Source organism: Triturus cristatus, chromosome 2_2 (genome assembly GCF_964204655.1).
Source record: "Triturus cristatus chromosome 2_2, aTriCri1.1, whole genome shotgun sequence".
NCBI lineage: Eukaryota > Metazoa > Chordata > Amphibia > Caudata > Salamandridae > Triturus > Triturus cristatus.
The window spans coordinates 206,805,313-206,824,357 of NC_140582.1; the positions used below are offsets into that span (position 1 = coordinate 206,805,313).

At 40.8% G+C, this 19,045-nt stretch overlaps 1 protein-coding gene across 5 annotated transcripts in view; it reads left to right on the forward strand.

The window, feature by feature from the left end:
- Positions 1–1,427: 1,427 nt before the first annotated feature.
- LIN54 (lin-54 DREAM MuvB core complex component) overlaps positions 1,428–19,045 on the forward strand; it is a 497,293-nt gene continuing 479,675 nt past the window's right edge. For 2 of the 5 annotated variants that reach the window (XM_085641197.1, XM_085641200.1), the window contains exon 1: positions 1,483–1,589. The gene's annotated coding sequence lies outside the window, so the exon portion shown is untranslated. Of the gene's footprint in view, positions 1,590–8,290; positions 8,370–19,045 lie in introns of all 5 variants that reach the window. The other 3 variants (XM_085641196.1, XM_085641194.1, XM_085641198.1) reach the window with 3 other exon arrangements.

The window sequence follows — 19,045 nt, forward strand, 5'->3', positions numbered from 1 at the left end:
CCAAATCGACACCCTGTACCAAAAACGGCCCCAACCAGTCCAAAACTGGCCCACGAGGACAACGCCCGGTGCCCGCTACGGCCAGTCCAGTTCAGTGGTGCAAAAGACATCAAGCATTAAAAATGCAATAGGTCTCGCCTTTCATTCAGTTAAATCCATTTGCTTTGCTATACAATACCATTAGTAAAGCAAATGGCTTTAACTTAATCAAAGGAGAGACCTATTGCATTTTCAATGCTTGTTAGGATTACTTCCAAACACCTTCAGGGAAGGATGGGGGAGACCCACTCATCCCAGGTTGTGGATATGCAGACTGAAAAGGCTTGAAAGTGTCGCTGGACACTGGCTATTTCTAGCTGCAGGGCTGTTAAAAGAATTATATGAGCCTTCTCTAGGCAGCTCTTGTGGCAGCAACCAGTAGATCCAGCTATTCAAACAGTGCCACCTCTTGTCCCATGTGGTGTCAAGAAATGGAGCTTGCGGCATCTTGATAGGATGCACAATGTATGGCGGGGAAGAAGGTTGACAGCGTCAAGAGGGAGCTGCTGCCTTTCACGCCACTTCACCTCAACGACTTAGTAAAGGCAGAACAGCTCAGTGAGGTGAATTTACTTGAAACAGTGTGAAACTGCAAGATCTGACCATGTGTAAGGAAACCAACAAGGGCTGAGCAAATTAATTAAAAGAAGGCCTAATCCTTGCCTCTGGTTCTGACATAGGATTCCAACCCATTCACTTGCAATTGCAGTTTGGATTGCCACCTGGCCGGTTTTCTACCTGCATGACGAGTATTTTAATGTCCCAGCTGGTATAAAAACTAGAAAAATCACAGAAAGCTGGTTCCTCCTCCCCCTTATAAGTACATACTTCAAACAGCACTACGAAAGGAGGAGTAACAGACTGCAGCAGGTGACATCATGGCTGGGCAAATTAGGGTGCAGTATTCCATAATTGATTAAACGAGTTACATCGAAACTACAAAAATTCTTAGCATTGAATAGGTGAAGGACTACAATATCCAATACCCTTTAATTAAAATTACCATGAAAAGGATAGCCATGCTGGTATTCGAGAGCTACATTATTTACCGTAGACATCAGTAGTAACTTTGATAACATCTGACTGTCCATTAACATTTAAACAAGCATAAGAACAGGACAGTGCTCCCCTTTTATAAGTTGCACTCGGTGTCATACGTTTGTTCATATTCAAAAAGAACGACGGACATATTCTATTTTAGAAACGACTATTTCTTTTACTTTGCATTTGTGCCACCAGATCCTTGGTTTTGGTTTCTAAGAACGATGACATTTGTTTATCGTCCTTCTTCTATTTCCATGCAGCCGCTGTCACCTAGAAGCGGTGCTGAGGCTGGATGGAAAAGGCTGTCTCGCAGTGAGCGTGTGCTTACGAGATGACGTAGAGCCATCCCCGAGGGGGAGGGGGGACGCAGCGCAGTATTATGGGATGTGCTGCGGGGGAGGAATGGCGCTCGGCGCGTGATTTTGAACAAACAGCAATCCGTGTCTACTGCGCCCGTCCGTCCGCGCGAGAGGAAGACAGCTGGTGAGCGCTGGCGCGCGACTGTGGTAGGCTGGCTTGTGGCGCGCGGCTTTTCACTGATGGTGACTTTATGCGCCGCACAAACGTGGCCTTTTGTGGGAGGGTGGGGGTGCCAGCAGCGGTGTTGACAGTTGGAGGCGGCCGGTGGAGATCGAGGTCGCCTCTGCTGGAGACAGAATGGAGCAGAGTGGGCGCCGATCTCCACGTTTAACCCTCCCCTTCTTGTCAGTAGCGCCTCCCCGGGCTGTGAGTCATCGGGAAGCGGTATCCGTGTGGAAATCGTAGTCCAGAATCGCTAGTACGGCTCTATTTAACACCTTTCCAGCATGCTAGGAGGACCTACCTCTTAGGATGCAAACATCAGCAGCCTGATGATTACATCTGTTTCTCTGTACTCTGTTACAGTACCGGCTGTTCGACTCCAGCTGAGCAGTGGTCCAAAGGGCGCTACATGTTTTCTAGTTTGCTTTTGTTTGCGTGACGCTTTATGATGCATGTCCTCATTTCACCAACTACTTTCGAAATTAACCAGGTAAAAAAACGAACACTATAGTCCTAGTAGAGAAGATCGGTTTATTTTGTGTATTCCACAGACTTTTACAGCACAAAGAGTAGCAGTCATAAAATCCCCAGAAATTAAGTGTAATAGGTTGGGTCCATGTCACTAACATTACGTGACATTGCATCGTACCCAGACTTCTGTAATGCTGTTTTTTAATCAGTTTTGCATCTGTTTCGAGACGCTTAACAACAAAATTACATTTCGTTGGCTAAACCTTTATCTATAGGTAGGAATTGCCAGTTCACGACCTCCACAGAGGCATCGCAACAGGTGGCAGACAAAGGCAATAAACATGGTGGGCTAGTCTTCAAGGAAAGCTCTTTAGTTTTTCGTTCTACCACCCTCCATAGTACGACAGCCTGCACGTATCTATCACTCTATATTTAACTTGCAAGTCCCGCTTCTGCTCAGCTGTCAAAATGTTGTCCTGTGTCAGGCTTTGCAACCTCCACTGACAGCTTCCGGTTCAGGAAGTATTACAGCAATTAACTTTTGCGCTTGTCAAGAATTTTCTTTTTAGTTCAACCTCTGTTACCTTTGTTGCCTTTTCCTTATTAAAGATTCAACCTGATGTACATGTACAAATGAATCTTGAAAGGCTCCGAAAGCAACTGTGACTAAGTAAGAGGGACGAGGGCCATAACAGTTTTTAGGTCCAGACTGTGATAGCGTAATTGTCAAACATATCTAATACGAATATTCATAGTGTGCTTTTGGTCGTTCACTTCAAAAAGTGGCACAGATCTCTCAAGCGAATGCATTGATCTCCAGAGTTATGCTACCATTATTATTGTTCCCTGAGATTTAGTGAGCATACAATGATCACTGTAGCAGGTGCCTTAACCCCTTATAAGATATTTTAAAATGAAGACTGCAATCAATTAAGCAGAACGCATTGACTGTCACATTTCTCCTTTTTTGCCAGTTTCTTTGTGGCAGAGTTTGAAAAAAATATAGATGTATAAGTTGAGGACCACATTTTGCATCAGGGTTGCGCCACTTTTTTTGCCAAAACCCCAACACAAAATCTCATTGTGTTAGATTTTGTAATGTGCTTAAATGTACTCATGATAGACCTGCTAAACATGTGTGAGATGGTAAAATCTGTTACTTCTTGTGAAGTCATTTCCGGTGAGGTAATGGGTTGTAATGTCCCCATCTGTGATGCTGCGCCGTGATGTTGCATGCCATGATGTCACTTGCACATTGCCTAACTTGGTTAGTCCCCCCTTCTTTTTTTAGGACATGTTCTCTGCTAGAAACCTATTTTTTTCATCCTCTAATGCAGCATGGTCTGCTAAGGAGGCACTATTTGGGCAGCCCCATTGTACTCTTGGTCTGGCCATACAGTGTAGTTGGCAGTTTCAGTGACTCCCACACATGGTGTAAAGTTTTACTTTACAGTCTGGAGTCTGATTTGGTTTATGCTGTGTTATGGTATTGCATTTATGTTACTCAAGTCCTGCATTTTCTTCGTTGTGTTGCAGGTGTGTGGGTTTTTCTTCGTGGTTGCACTCTATGTATTCTAAGTAAGCAGATAGGCAGATAGTGAGGCTAGTTTAGGTGCTGATATTCATTATATAGCATATATTGGTTGTGTTGATGATGTGTGTGCATATATGTTATGAGTTTTGTCTAATGCTAGTGTTTTTGCGATTTGCCACCAGAACCTTTCCAAGCAGTTATTTGGGATCTCATACCTGCCAACTTGAAGAACAATCTCAGTGTGAGGAGGGGGCGGGGCCTCGTGTAGAGAAGTACTTGCATGGCTCCTTTGAACCCTGTCCCCCAACCCCCTCCTCCCCTCCACCCCCCCCCAAAAAAAACCTTGCTGAGGCTGGTGCCAATGACCTGTGATATTTTCATACCCCTTAAGAGGCAGTTAAGAGCCTCAGAAAACGAGCTAGAAAACTACTATTTACAGTGTTTTTCAGCATATTTTCACTGCCACTGTGTGATTTTGGCTCCTCACCAGGAGATCGTGTGGTGGGAGCCGATATTGTGTGTTACACTGTGGCACCATGTGAGTTGGCAGGTATGGGATCTTAACATACGGTGCCCACTTGTGCATCTACTTTGTTTCTATGTAGTGTTGTCTTCATGCTTTAAAGTGAGAACCTGTAAAATTTAGTGGAATGTGCAAGAAAGTTATATTGATTTGTGAATAGTTTCCTTCGAGCTATAGTGTTGCAGCCTGATGACATGCCTCCTGTAATTTTGCACAAATTCCCAGTGGCTTGTGAAGAAATCTATTCTATTCATATTTATAGAGTGCTTGGCTACCCTACGGCAACACAACACTTATAACGCAAAGAGATTACACCACTATGCTCAAGGAGGTTTTTAAGGCATTTTCGTTGTCAAATAGCCATGTCTTTAGAGCTCTCCAAAACGGCAGTTCATTGTCCATGAGCCGCATCGTGTAAGGAAGGGAGTTCCATAGCTTGGCCACATTGTAGCCGAATGAGCTTGGCCACATTGTAAAGAATACAGGTCAATGGAAGCTTGTGTATCAGTGTGGATGATTAGAAAAATATTACCTTATGCCACTATTGGGCTTTGGTTTAACTGACACGACAAATCATTGGGTATAATGGTTAAAGCTTTCCCGTGATGACTGGGAATGCTACTAGGCCTTTGGCAGAAGAGTTGTATTCCCTGGAAGATGCTTCCATGACCCTCCTTGAGACTAGGGCAGACTACCTACAAATATAAATGGAATTTACCTGTTGCCACTAGAGCAATCTTAACGGTGGAATGTACCAAAGGCAATCTGTGAAGGATTCAAACAAGTTAGTCAAGCTTGCTTATTAATTTAGTCTTAAAACAAATGTAGGTAGAGTACAAGCTATCAAAATGGTCACCCTTCCTCGTTTCATCTATGTTTTGGGTATGCTTCCCCCTCCAGATTCCTTTAGCTACCCTTAGATTAATAGATTCTAAGATTAAGATTTTTATATGGGGCTCAGCTAAACCACGTCTTTCTATAACAAAATTAAAGGCCCATCAGTTATGTGGAGGTATGGGTCTTCCATCCATTGAACACTATTCCCTTGCTCTACACATCTCCCAATTTTCTTATTTTTTGCCAGGAACTAAAGATGTCCCACAATGGGTTTCCATCGAGCGTCATCTTTTATCCAAGAACCCGGATCTTTCTCTTTTATATGGTAGTGGCACTAATTCTTCTGATCCCAAGAATCCGATCTTATCAGTCATGCACAAATCTTGGCAAAGGGGGCATCGTATACTAGGCTCAAACGCGCGTATTCATGTTAAGGCTCCTCTTTGGAACAATTCAGCTATCCGTATCAATGGTCACACTTTATCCGGGCAATTATGGCAAGCAGCTGGTATTTACTCCCCAGATCAACTTCTTCATGATGGAAATTTTAACTCATTTTCTCAATTATGTGAGGAATTTAATCTTCCTATACAACACTCCTCTAGATACTCTCAACTTCAACAATGTCTGAGGAAACACTTGGGATCTCTCCCTTGGGTGTTGCAAGTGTCCCCAATACTATCTTACCTAAATCTGTGGGGAAAGTTTAGAGGAGTGACCTCTGGTCTTTAAAAAACCTTTATGTCTCCTTTATTTTCACAATCTCTCTCGTATGCTCTTCAAAATAAATGGCAATCTCGTTTATCTATTTCATATACGACTTTTGAATGGGACAAGATACTGGAGGGATTACATAAAGGCGTTCGTGAAGCAAGGCTTACATTTTGTATATTTAAAATCCTTCATGAATGGCACTGGTCACCAACTAAGTTACATAAAGCTGGATTGCTTTCACACACTAATTGCTGGAGATGTTCCACCTCTGGTTGTGACATAGTTCATATCATTTGCAATTGCCCAGCAACAAGGTCCTTTTGGTCCTTTGTTGGCAAGACTTTACATTCCACAATGCCATTATCCTTAACACTTACACCTGCCACAATCCTTCTACATGATTTTCGACACTTTCCAAAACTTTCTAAATCACAAATACGTCTTCTACACACTGCATATGCTACAGCTAAAATCTGTATTTTGCGTCATTGGAAGTCTCCTTCTCCACCCTCTCAGGAAGAATAGCTGGTGGCAATGATGCCCTCAAGGAAATATCAAGGACCCCCTGATACAAATATGGTATAATTCCTAGGACAGGGTAATGTACAATGCGAAAACAAATTCCTAGGCAATCTGAGCATAAATCAGAACAATTTAGGTGTGTCAAGAGAAAATTAAAAAGATAAATCTGACGACAAAGTGATATGAAAAATATAAAATTTAATAAATACACATATAGTTAATGTGGTATACACTAAACATCATCCTATTTTCAGTTGAAATCTAGTTGATATATTTGTCATACATTGAAGGAAATTAACTGTGTTGATTAAAAATGAATCCGACAAATTAATACAGGTAGCATATTCATATTTCTTCACATTAGATAATATAGGTGGCAAATAATTGAATCTTCGACGCCCGTTTCGGCGTGGAACACGCCTTCGTCAGGAAAAGCCACAGATCTGATTACTGCAATGCTTGTTGTTTGCTGTGCAGTAGGTAGTCAGATAGAAGATACTAGATAAAAACCTTATATAAGTCAATCCAGTCCGTGATTTTGTTAATAAAATGAATTTGGAGCGAAAAAGAGTGCAACCCAATTGACGATTTCTTAGATGGTCTGAATAGACTTTTATACGAATAATAACATTCGAAATCTAATATTATTCGTTTTAAATCCTCTTATAGGCTTGATAGAAGTTAACACGCATTAATGGCGGTTCCCTGTGAGAGGTTATACTCGTGGTATAATCCACCAAGATAACAGATTCCGAAGACGCTGCAGGTATACCATCTAAGAAATCGTCAATTGGGTTGCACTCTTTTTCGCTCCAAATTCATTTTATTAACAAAATCACGGACTGGATTGACTTATATAAGGTTTTTATCTAGTATCTTCTATCTGACTACCTACTGCACAGCAAACAACAAGCATTGCAGTAATCAGATCTGTGGCTTTTCCTGACGAAGGCGTGTTCCACGCCGAAACGCGCGTCGAAGATTCAATTATTTGCCACCATATTATCTGATGTGAAGAAATATGAATATGCTACCTGTATTAATTTGTCGGATTCATTTTTAATCAACAGTTAATTTCCTTCAATGTATGACAAATATATCAACTAGATTTCAACTGAAAATAAGATGATGTTTATTGTATACCACACTAACTATATGTGTATTTATTAAATTTTATATTTTTCATATCACTTTGTCGTCACACTTATCTTTTTAATTTTCTCTTGACACACCTAAATTGTTCTGATTTATGCTCAGATTGCCTAGGAATTTGTTTTCGCATTGGTGGCAATGATGCAAACAGCCCTACATGGGCGCACCATTTATAACCTTCAAGATCAAGTTGATGTATTTCTCCAGACCTGGTCTTCTTCTTTTTTTTAAAAACTGAAATTAACACTGATGCCAACTCCACTCTCTCTCCTAATGCAAACACTTGAATTAACTAATTCATTATTTTATATTTTGTGTTTTTCTTTTCTTTTTCCCTTTCCTTTATCCTTCATCAATTTATTTCCCCCACTCCCGTCCTCCTTCTCCTCCCTCCCTTCCTCTGGCTCTATTATCTCTCACTGTTCTCTTATCCTCTTCTTTACAGTTTCTCTTTTCTCTTCTTTCTTCTTTCTTCCACTTTTCATATCAATTTTCTCTCCTTTTTTTTGTGTTAAATTTTTGTGCTCTAAACTAATTATTTTAATTTTCTTATACAAAGTCATTCTCTTTTATATTTAGATTTATTCATATTTTATATATTATAATATGTATAATATCCAGTTCTTATTCATGTTCTTTATACCATATATCTACTCACTTATTTATTCATTTTAATATTTATATATAATGATTTCTTATTTATTCGTTCATATTTATCATCAACATATGTATTTAATATTATCAATAATTCATTGTTTTATTATTTCTGTGTTACTCTGTATTTCATGATAAAATTCAATAAAACATTTCAACACAAAAAAAATAAAAAAATGTAGAAGGAGTAGGTGTATTTACTGGCTGTTGTGCTGACTATGCCTCATGACAATATACGAAAGGCTTGAAATTCTGCGGAAATACATTTTTTATTACAGTTCTGAAGTTATCCAGATCGGATTTCCCTACCACAGAATACAGGATTGTGGACTGACTTTGCAAGGCTAAAGTTTGAGTGTAAGTTTACACTGATGTACATATTAAGTGTAATAAGACTAGGAGGGGACACATTGCCCCACTTTGATTTGGTATAAAATCTAGAAGTGGAACAATTGTCCTCGTTATTCATGCAGGTAAACTGAAGTGAGGTGATATTGCACGTACACGAGGTAACACAATTCCAAAGGAAAGATTGTTTTAATGATCATTGTTAGGTCTTGCTTACAGACCTCTTTTTAATTGTCTATTGTCAAAGATGTTTACAATACTAATATTTTGAGTGTGCTTTGGATTAGCCCATTGTTTGTATTTGTTGTCTTTTTTGTTAATCTAATTTGCTTTTATTAGAGACCCTTCCTTCCTGCTATTGGAGCATAACTTCTTTGCAGTACACTTGATTAGACGACTTTTAAACTTTCATGGCCTTACGTTTTAGATCTCACCCAAACATCATTACAAACTGTCAGGTTCTAAAAGACCTATTGTGAATTTACGTTGGGCCTAGTGAATTTACAGTGGTCCTACAGCATGCACATTGCTTAATATTGGTTGACTTTATTATCACTCTCGCTGTTTGCTTCCTATTCAATGACTTACCTTTCTCTTTCTGTGTCTCCTGCAGCATAGCCACTTTAAAAACATTTTGATTAGCTCACTTGTAGCCTTTCAATTTTCACATTTAGGAAACTACTTTCGTTTTCATTCAGCACTCTAGGATGGGTGAATGTGCTCGCTCCTTCATGTGCTGCTTCCCCTGCCCCCATATTTTCCACTCATGCTGTGTTGATCCCTACTCCCCCCGTCTTTAAAAGCACAGTACCTAGAGTATTGTTGCTGAGGTATGGCTGAAGATCAGACTTTACGTTTTTTTTTGGTTTATCTCTTGAATTCCATGTATTGCGTGGAAGCACAAGCGTTGACACACACAGGGCTTTATGGTGCTATGTGAAGCACCATCTGCTGCGCTCACTTAGCTGGTATATGAGGCAGAAAGTGTACTTAACATGAGACTTATCCCAGAAGACCATAAATCTGCTCCCAGGGTTACTACTGAAGACCAATTGGCTGAATCATGTGTAATGTAGGGGAGACCCTGGCAAGCATTTTCCTTTACATTCTGACACTTCTTTATTTTTCAGTTCTGTTAGGGGTTTCCTGAGGGCAAATTATGTAAAACATACTGTTAATAAAAATTGAAACATTGAGTTCAATGTTCAGTTCTGAGATACCATTAGATGTGTGTGCTTTCCCTCCACTATTCTGATTTTTGTTTTAACTTTTTTAAACAATACTTTACAAACTTTGGCAAAGTCAGTAGCTCAGCATATGCATTATAAACATGTGACCTATTGGTTTTGCCAGGGGTTGTTCTTTTTATTTGAACAGTACATGGGGAGGGCATGTGTTTTCTTGCTTTACGCCATAAGGGGCTCCTTTCCCCTTCACATCCCCGTCCTTTTGCGACTTTCCACACATCCCAGGTCGTTTGTAAAAGCACAGCAGCATGTATATTTTTTGTCAGATTTGAATGAGAGGAACATTTATCTTATTGGGGCCTTTACGCAGCTGCCTTGCATGTGTGGCATAAAAGGCCAGACTTTGTCATTCAAAGGCAACAATTGTGGCACTGGTGGAGGGGCAGGTTTCTGCACTCACTATGCCTGCATTTGAGGCAGAAGACTCGTTTAGAGTCACTGGAAAGATGTCTTGTCTTATGGACGCCTTAAAACTGCATCTTTTGCTGCTGCTAAATTTATTCTAATTTGAGATGTGTGGAAAGTAAATGGCAAGCAGTTTCCTTTAAATTCTATTTCTTTCTCTTACAGCTGTCCTGTTATTTTACTTACCTGAAAGTAGTCCTCTGTATTATTTTATAGCGGCATTACATGCAGTAGGTTTTAAAAAAAACTTTGTTCAGACTGTACTGTATGAATTTGAATAAAAAACAGTGCACTTTATGAAGATTGAATACATTGAACTCAGTTTTCAATTTTTTGAATGACTGACTGTTTTTTTTTTCCTCCAGGATTTTGAGTTGTTTTTTATTTTTTTACTTTCTAAACAATTCTTTACAAACAAGTACTTGTAGACTCATTAGGTTAGCACTTGCATTATAAAAGTGAGGCTTATTGGCATTGCCAGTTCTTGCTTGCCATTACATTGAAGTATACATAACATGTTGAATCTAAAACCTATTGTTTGATCACCCAGAGTGGGCGTAAATATTTGTCACACAATATAAAGCTTGCAATGAAGGACCACTTCTCAGCACAGTTATCTAGGTTGTGCATAAGCAGCATGTACGGAGGGATCACTAAGTAGCTGAGCCTTTCTGACATGCAAATCGACCATTGGTCTGTCACCAACTACTCAGTTGGGCTCAATTTAGTTTGCAGTCAGCAAAGCGTCCATTCATGTTAATTATTTCTCTGTGCATGTTACACGTCATTCTTTCCTTCCGCCGCACTCCGTTCTGAGTGACGGGCACAGTAGAGCTTCAGCTCACCCCCAGAGCTTTGCACACCGTACATTCTGACCCGTGTTACATATTTTCCCAATGTTCTTGTTAACTCAAAACATGACCATACAGTTCACAAAGTCATTTCGACCGATGCATACAAAGCCGTGCAATGTTACTGTCCCTAGGTAAAGATACTTATCTGGTAGCCTGAATTTTATTTCTGTTTTGTTTTCCTTCTTGGTTTCTCTCTTATTCAAATTGTGTGCCAGTCACAGGCCATTACACTTGAAGCGTTAAACACACCAGTTCCATTACCTCATTTGAAAAGGGGACCCATTGTCTTTCACTGAGCATAATGCACACTTTGCTGTCAACATAAATAAGAAGACGCTTCCAAATTCTTTCTCTTTCTTATTATTTACCTCCAAGTCCGTTATCTCCTCACAAAGCTCCACAGTAAGTGTCCTCTTATACCATCTGATATGAAAGCGGAAATTGGCACAGGATATTTCAAGAGGTGAAACCATTCCTAATATCTCAACTTCAGAGCCATAATAAATGTTAGAAATATTATTCATGTGAAACATGATAGCAGTACCTTTGTCACTATTACTTGCTCCTGGGAAAACCCTTCAAATGTCACTTTCTTCTTATCAGATGCAGAGTATCTTAATCTGTGTTATTTCACCCAGGGTACCCTTTACCCCAAGGTGCTTAATTATACACACAAGGTCCTGGGTAAACAAATCCATATTGGCCTTGTATTTCTTTGAAATGGAGTAGTCTCTCAAAGGTGTAATTAACTATGAAGATGGGAATACATGGGATAGCATGATATTCTCCTCCCAAGGAATCTTTCAAGTGCCTTCACTATAAACGTTAACATTATGCACCAGTTATTAGTCATTTTGCCTATTACTGACTCCCACCTGCTGACTTAGTGCTTCTCTAGTTCTTTACACAGATCATCTAATATCATGACTGTCACTGCCAAAGAAAATTCTCATCGTCAAAGGTAGTGCACACAAAACAATACACAACATAGAATTTGTACTGTGGAAAGGTGTTTCTATTCTTAAAACAATCACTGTTGACTCTTGTGACTGAAGCATTGTCTGCTTAAATTTCATGCCTTTCTCGCTTTTGAGATATTAAATCGCTTAAATGACCATACCCTTTAATCAGCATAAATAACATCATTGCTATTTTTTTCTGCTGCCGGGCAAGCCAACTAAATACATAAAGTAACAAATCCTCTATACATTAGCAGCAAGTTTTGTCCCTTCAAATGTACCCGCAAGCTGTCATATTTACAACCTTAGGCATTTGTGTTGCAGTTTAATTCACTGTAAAACCAAATTTTTACCTTATTAAGTCTCGTACAAAATTCAGAAATTGGAGCCTTTTTAGGTCTCGGCTGGCGTAGGTTGCGCGCATGCGCAGTCTCGCTGGTGAGATTTAATGAGATGTGGGTATTTTCTGTAAGGGGTGTTAAGCCCCGCCCCTCTTTTCCATTGGCTGGCGTCACCGTTTATGCTAAACGGTGGCCAGCCATTGGAAAAGAGGTGTCCGTGACGTATTTGCTTGGCTTTCTGAGCCGTCCCATTCGGACGGCCTCGCCTGCTTTGCGTTCGTCGCAAAACGTTTCTTATCTTTATGGGGCCAACACATGGCCCCATAAAGACAAGAAACCATTTGGCAGGTAAGGCCGGCAGAAAAAGCCGAGCAAATACGTCATGGCGTAATGGCGTCCGCTTGGCTTCTAGGCGTGGTGTTTACTGGGGGCTGGAGACCCCTCTGGCAGCGCGAGGCAGCTGGCGGCAGAATGAAGCAAGTTGCGGGCTCCAATAAGTACATAAATCACATCAACAAAGAGCTGTTCCTTGTACTGGGGGCCAGGGATACAATCCTTTTCATGGATTACTTAAGCGAGGCAGGTTTTGAGGGCTGGATTACTGGGGTACAATCTTTATCCTGAGTCTCGCAGAGCACATCTACCCTGATCTCCTGACAGGTATCGTAAGAGCCACTAAAGTCCGAGTTCAGACTCCAATATCCATGGTCTCCACAGAATCACTCCCCGTGTAATCTCAACAATGGTGTCACTATTTAAAGCAAGCCCCAAGGCGATGTCACTGGTAGAGGTTTGCCCCCGTGATCTTTTTACTGCAGGAGTATGTGAAACAGCCCCCTCTGCTGTTGTCAGGGAGTAGAGAAACAAAGTGTGCCCCCGTAATGTCACAGGTGCCCCGGCCGCCACCAATCTCGGACCAGGTGCGGTTACTACTAGAAAACCCCTTCCCGGTTACTACAAGACGGTAATAGGGCTTCGGGATGCGTTGAAACTCCGCCACCGCCTCTGCTGTTCGTGTCTCTCTCAGGCACCTACACGCTCCGAGGCTCCCCCCCCCTCCTTCCCCGTGGGAGCCAACACCACTCCCACTGTCGACGTGAAAAAGGAGGGCCATTCCGCCCCCAACCTTCTGCTTCGCAGCTACCAGGGCCTCGGACGCCTCCTTGGTAGTAACAGGACTCCCGGTCCAGGGGAAAACACCGCTTCACAGTTCCCTCTGGTGGCACTGTGTGGGGGAAGGCACAGTTCCTCAGGGAAGGGGAGAGCACTCCTCACTCTCCCGCTGCTGACGACCTGCTGGGCGAAATTTTAAAGTCGTTTACACCAAGCAGTAAATCGAAGCGGCAAGTCTGTGTGTCCCAGAGTACAGGGGGAGATTAATAGCTGAGATGCAGCGAAACGTCTTTTTAGCAGGAAATATTTTTCGCACTATATTAATCAGACTGACTTATGCATTTTTTTTCTCAGCTTCTTATGCGGGGCCCATGAGAATGTCGAGGTTGCCAACACAAAGCACAATACAAAAACGTTAGTTATTGCATTTACGAAATGTAGGTTCCTGAGCTAACATTGAAAAAAGGTTTAGAGGCAATAAGAGGACTAAAGTAGCATCCGCTCACACCAGGTACCATCCTGGGCTGGTTCTGGGAAAGGGTAAATTTTGCTTTTCCTCTCCTCAAAATAAACAAGCATTTGCAATGCAATAGGTCTCGCATTTACACGAGTTTGAGCTATTGACATTGCAAACGACAATGCCTTTTATTTATCTTTTATAAACAAAAATAAAAGGCATTGCCATTTGCAATGTTAATAGCTCAAACTCTTGTAAATGCGAGACCTATTGCATTTTTAATGCTTGTTGAATGCTTCTGTTTAAACTTCACCACCTGAATGCTAATGTAGGTCTTAACATGATTCCATTCACATATTGTTATATTATCTACTGGCTAGTAGATAGTTATAGTTAGGACCGTGTTTCCATAGGAAATCTGAAAATTCTATTTTGAATAACTTTGGCGCCGGTTGACGAATCCTCGCAAATTTTTCAAAATAGGTGGGGCGCTCCGCTCCGCTCCTACCCTGAAAGTCTCAGGGTGATTAGTCAAGCGGGGGCCGAGAACAAAGGGGGGTCCCCAAACGCGTTTTCCCCATGCATTTTTCCATAGGGACCTTTAGTCCAAGGTACAGCCCAAACGGCTGAACAGAATTACTTGAAATTTGGCAGAGAGGTAGTCCTCAGGTCAGGGATGTGCATTTTGAATATCTGGAGTCAATCTGTTCAGTAGTTCCTGAGAGAATTTCAGTTAAAAGTACATATATATCTATAAGCGCGCACCGTGCGCAATTCTGATTGGTTGTTAGATGTCAGTAAACATTCGAATCGGTCGAAATCGGGAAGTGTCATCCACCATTTTGTCTCTCGCAGTCTGAGGCAGTGAAAAACAAAGGTGGAGAACGTGAAAAGGGGGCAGGGTGGACAGTTCCTGACCCCCTAGCCTTTGTCAGGGGTCACTGAAGGACCCCCAAGAGTGGAAAAAACTTTTTTTTTTTACGAAAATGCGCGGGGTGCGCGCACCGTGCGCGCACGGCACGCACAACGCATCGTGGGCGCTCAGTGCGCGTAGCGCTTCGAGTGCCCACAGCGCGCGCACGGAACGCGAAGCGCACCGTACGCGCACGGTGAAAAACCTGAAAAAATAAATATTAATAAATACATAACTTGGCATTTAAAAAAACAGTACAAATTCACTTAAAAAACCATAGGTTTCACACACGTTATAGTTAGGAATTAGCATTTAAAAAACCTTGCAAATTCACTTAAAAAACCATAGGTTTCACACATGTTATAGTTAGCTGGACATTTCCCTCGTAAAAAACCAATGAAATTCCCCCGTTATAGTTAGTGCAGGCAACTATAACTCACGCGACCGCAATCCTCTGCTGATGACGTCAGATATTACATCACTGTATTTAGACACCTATTTACCCATGTCTTCTTCCATTAATCTTTAGCTATACATATATTACAAATATTTATTTTTCAGAAAGACACATATGTAATCAGTGATGTAATATCTGACGTCATCAGCAGAGGATTGCGGTCGCGTGAGTTTAGTTGCCTGCACTAACTATAACGGGGGAATTTCATTGTTTTTTTACGAGGGAAATGTCCAGCTAACTATAACATGTGTGAAACCTATGGTTTTTTAAGTGAATTTGCAAGGTTTTTAAATGCTAATTCCTAACTATAACGTGTGTGAAACCTATGGTTTTTTTAAGTGTGTATATATATATATATATATATATATATATATATATTTCCCTTGAAACCAAACCAATTCAAATGACAAGAATAGAAATTGATGAAAACATTAAATTTCATTGTTTTCTTTTCTTTTCAAGAGGAGCGTTTTGAATGTATTTAATCAGAAGTGAGAAGCATATCCTTGGCCTCTTCAGGGAATTTTGGCTTGTCAAAATAGAAGCTTACCAAACTGTCTGTTATACAATTCTATCTCATAAATACTTAATTGCTCCCTGGTAAAAAATGTCCGGGGCAATAAATCTGCATGGCTCACAAATTTGTATACGGAAATGAAGCAAAGAATCAAAAAAGTCACACCATGCAATTTGTCAGGTAGCACAAAACTTTTCTTAAACCCTACTCAGTTACATCAGCCCTGTGAAACAAACATGTCAGCTGTGTACCCTTTCTAAACTGTAATGCACTCTGAGGGAAAAACCATGATGTTTATTATCATTCTGAACTTGCACTTTGTATACCAATCCCTGAAGTTACTGTGTGAATGAATTGAGAAACATAAAGCTCGGTGCACACCATTTGAACAATTCCAATGTTTCGTATCTAAGCATTAATACATTCATCTATAACGGGACTCCTTTACAGCATCATCAAATGGTATATCTTGCATATCTATACTGTCCGTTGTCTGCTTCTCTGTGCCGTACATGCATTTATTATTATCAAAGTGTCGCTCAGCACTTTCAACACAAGTTAGTAGGGTTGCTGCATTTCAAAATATTGCATTTACTTCAAGTTTGGCAGAGATGCATATGCATTATTTCTTTGCAAGCAAACACCACAAGAGCACATACATGGGACCCATGAACAGACGGATGAAAGTCTTTAGAATAGTCATGCAGAAAGAACCCCAAAGCAAGATTTTCACAGAGAGCTTGCCAAGTGACAAGGAAGCTAGGTTCGAGGTTCGCTTGTCCAAGACATAGACTCATTAACATGTAAGAGTACCACATTTATTTCTCCATACAAAAACGGTCAATGTACTTCTGTAGAGCCAGCATGTAACAATAATAAATGAGGCTGATCTCAACATTAATCCTAATTCACTCTTCTTATGCTTCTGCAAAATGTTTGTGTGCGCCTGCAACTTCCATATTCTGATACATATTTTGTTCTCCTCGCCCTGTTAACTGTTTTTTCCCTAATTGTACAAAACATTTCTGTACTAACATTTCCTGTTCTCCAAAGGCTGCATCATGCACCCTTTCCATCTTCTCCCTTTCATAGTCCATTACTTTACTAAAGGTGTCTTTTGACTCCATCCACTGTCTCCCTTTCGCATAATCTTTCCATGCATAAAATGCCGCCCATTGTAGTAACTTTACCTTTTCCCTTTCCTATCGCATTCTCTCAAATAATCTATTCCATTTTACTCAAATGACTCCCATTTTGGCCATTGTCTCCGTGGGTCCTTGTGTGTGATATAAACGCAATTGTCTAAAAACTGTCATGTGGTAACCCTTTTAAAAAAAAAAAAAAAAATCTATATATTGTTTTACTACATTTCATGCTGGCGTGTGAGGCTTTGGTGATAGTAGTCTCATCAGATCTCTTACCTTTGTTACAACACTTAAACCTCTAACAAAACATGTCACTCAGACAACCCATTGGAATGGTACAGCAATTGTTTTACTGCAGTTTCTGGTTTGATTAGATCTAGTTTGCAACCTATACACATTGTTAAATTTAAATTGTCCGTCGTTCCAAAATTTTAATAAACCCTAGGGACTTTACATATTCTGCTGTTGCGGAACCAAACTCCTGTACTGTAGAGGATCCAACCTCGTATACTAAGGAAGAACCAACTTCTCTTTGGAATCCAATCCCGTTCCTGGATAAGAATTCCTGGATAAGAATAGGGACTGTAACCCTATTCAACATAGGGACTCTAACCCTCCGTTAAGTTGGTTTAAACCAACAACATCTGAAAGTGGAGCCCAGCTCCGCTTCATGCACCACGAGCCCAACCCTGGTGTCTTACCTAGTCCTGTGTGGTGTAATCACATGGTCCTTTCGGATGCAGCTGAAGGAAGCTTGTGTCTCCGTTTTTCTTTTCCTCTGGGACTCCGTCGTTTGAGCTGCTGGAAATTAGTCCAGTTAAGTAGGCGTGCATTTAAGCCCAATGGAATTCCCCAGGCTTTCAACCGCGTCACAAAACGTCTCAACTGGACTCAATCAGAGCATCCCCGTAATGGGCCAACATTTGATAAAGCACAATTTTTCTGAAAGGGAATAAATAGTCAGCACATGTTAGTGGTCTACAAACACAGAGCAAGTTCCACCCCCCTCCCCCTCCCCCGATGCAGCTGGAAAGAACGAGCAGGGAACGTCTGCTAGTGTTTCAGCTCATTGGTTTGAAGTCATGCCTTCTAAACATCAGATTGTGCGTCATGATACATTGAAAAGGCTAAGTAATTGACTATGTCATAGTCACTCTTTATCAGAAACTTAAAATGACTAGTTCCATAACTTAAAATGACTAGTTCCATAATTTCAGTCTTAGCAGAACAGCCATCGCTTGAAGCTAATTATTTTTCTTTTTTCTCTCTCCCTTCTCTTAGCCTGCTCCCATCATTATTATATGATGAGAAGGGAGGGAGATTAAGGATCTATAGAACTAATTCACACATACTAGCATCTTGTACCCCTGCTCATTGTCTCACCATTTAATATCTGTAACAGGAGACTTTTTTTAGGGTCTTATTTTTAGATGGGCAGCAGTGGCACATCTGTCAAAAATCAATGGATGTCATGTCTGTCAGTCGTTTTCTAAATTAGTGGTGTGGGAACTGTTGGCTTTCCAATGACTTAGTTCTCATTTTGGAAAGACAGTTTGGGTGAGCCTCTGCAATCATTCTGCAGTAGACATTGCATTGAAAAGCCCACCATTTTTAGAACAGTTCTTTCTACAATATGTGCTCGGGCAGTAACTCCCCGCTGGCAGTTATTACCTTTCTTAGACCCGCTAATGTTACTTCCAGAAACGAATCAACTTGCATTAGTGACCCTTACATTTTATTAATTCTTTCTACCCTTTTGGCTGCTTATACGTTTGGCCATTATGCACTGATGTATAGCCCAGTTTGTCCTTGTCCCATGCTCTATTACAGTAGCTGTATAGTCTGCGACCTAAGGCTACACTCTGTTGCTAAAGGCCCCAAGCCCGAGGGTCTTTAGCAACCTATATATCTCGAGGAACAAGGGCTATAAAACTATTAGGACATTGCACCCAGTGATTGTGGAATGTCATAAATGAAAAAGAGATAAACACAAAGACGAATATTGGAATGTTGGCACAGCAGGTCAGTACCAGACATTATTTGCTCTTAGCCACTCCATCGTCTTCAGTGGAACTCACAACGTTCCAGTATTCTAATAGAACATCTATGATCTTCAGTGATGTCAATGCAAGTCTCTGATTTGATTTGTGTGAGGATTCCAACTCATCATAGACTACTTTTTGTGCTGTAGGGCTTATCCTGTGTGCCCATCACTCTACGGTCTATACAGTTTGCTTTCAGAATTCAAGGGTATAGGCCTTACTGTGCTTAGGATAG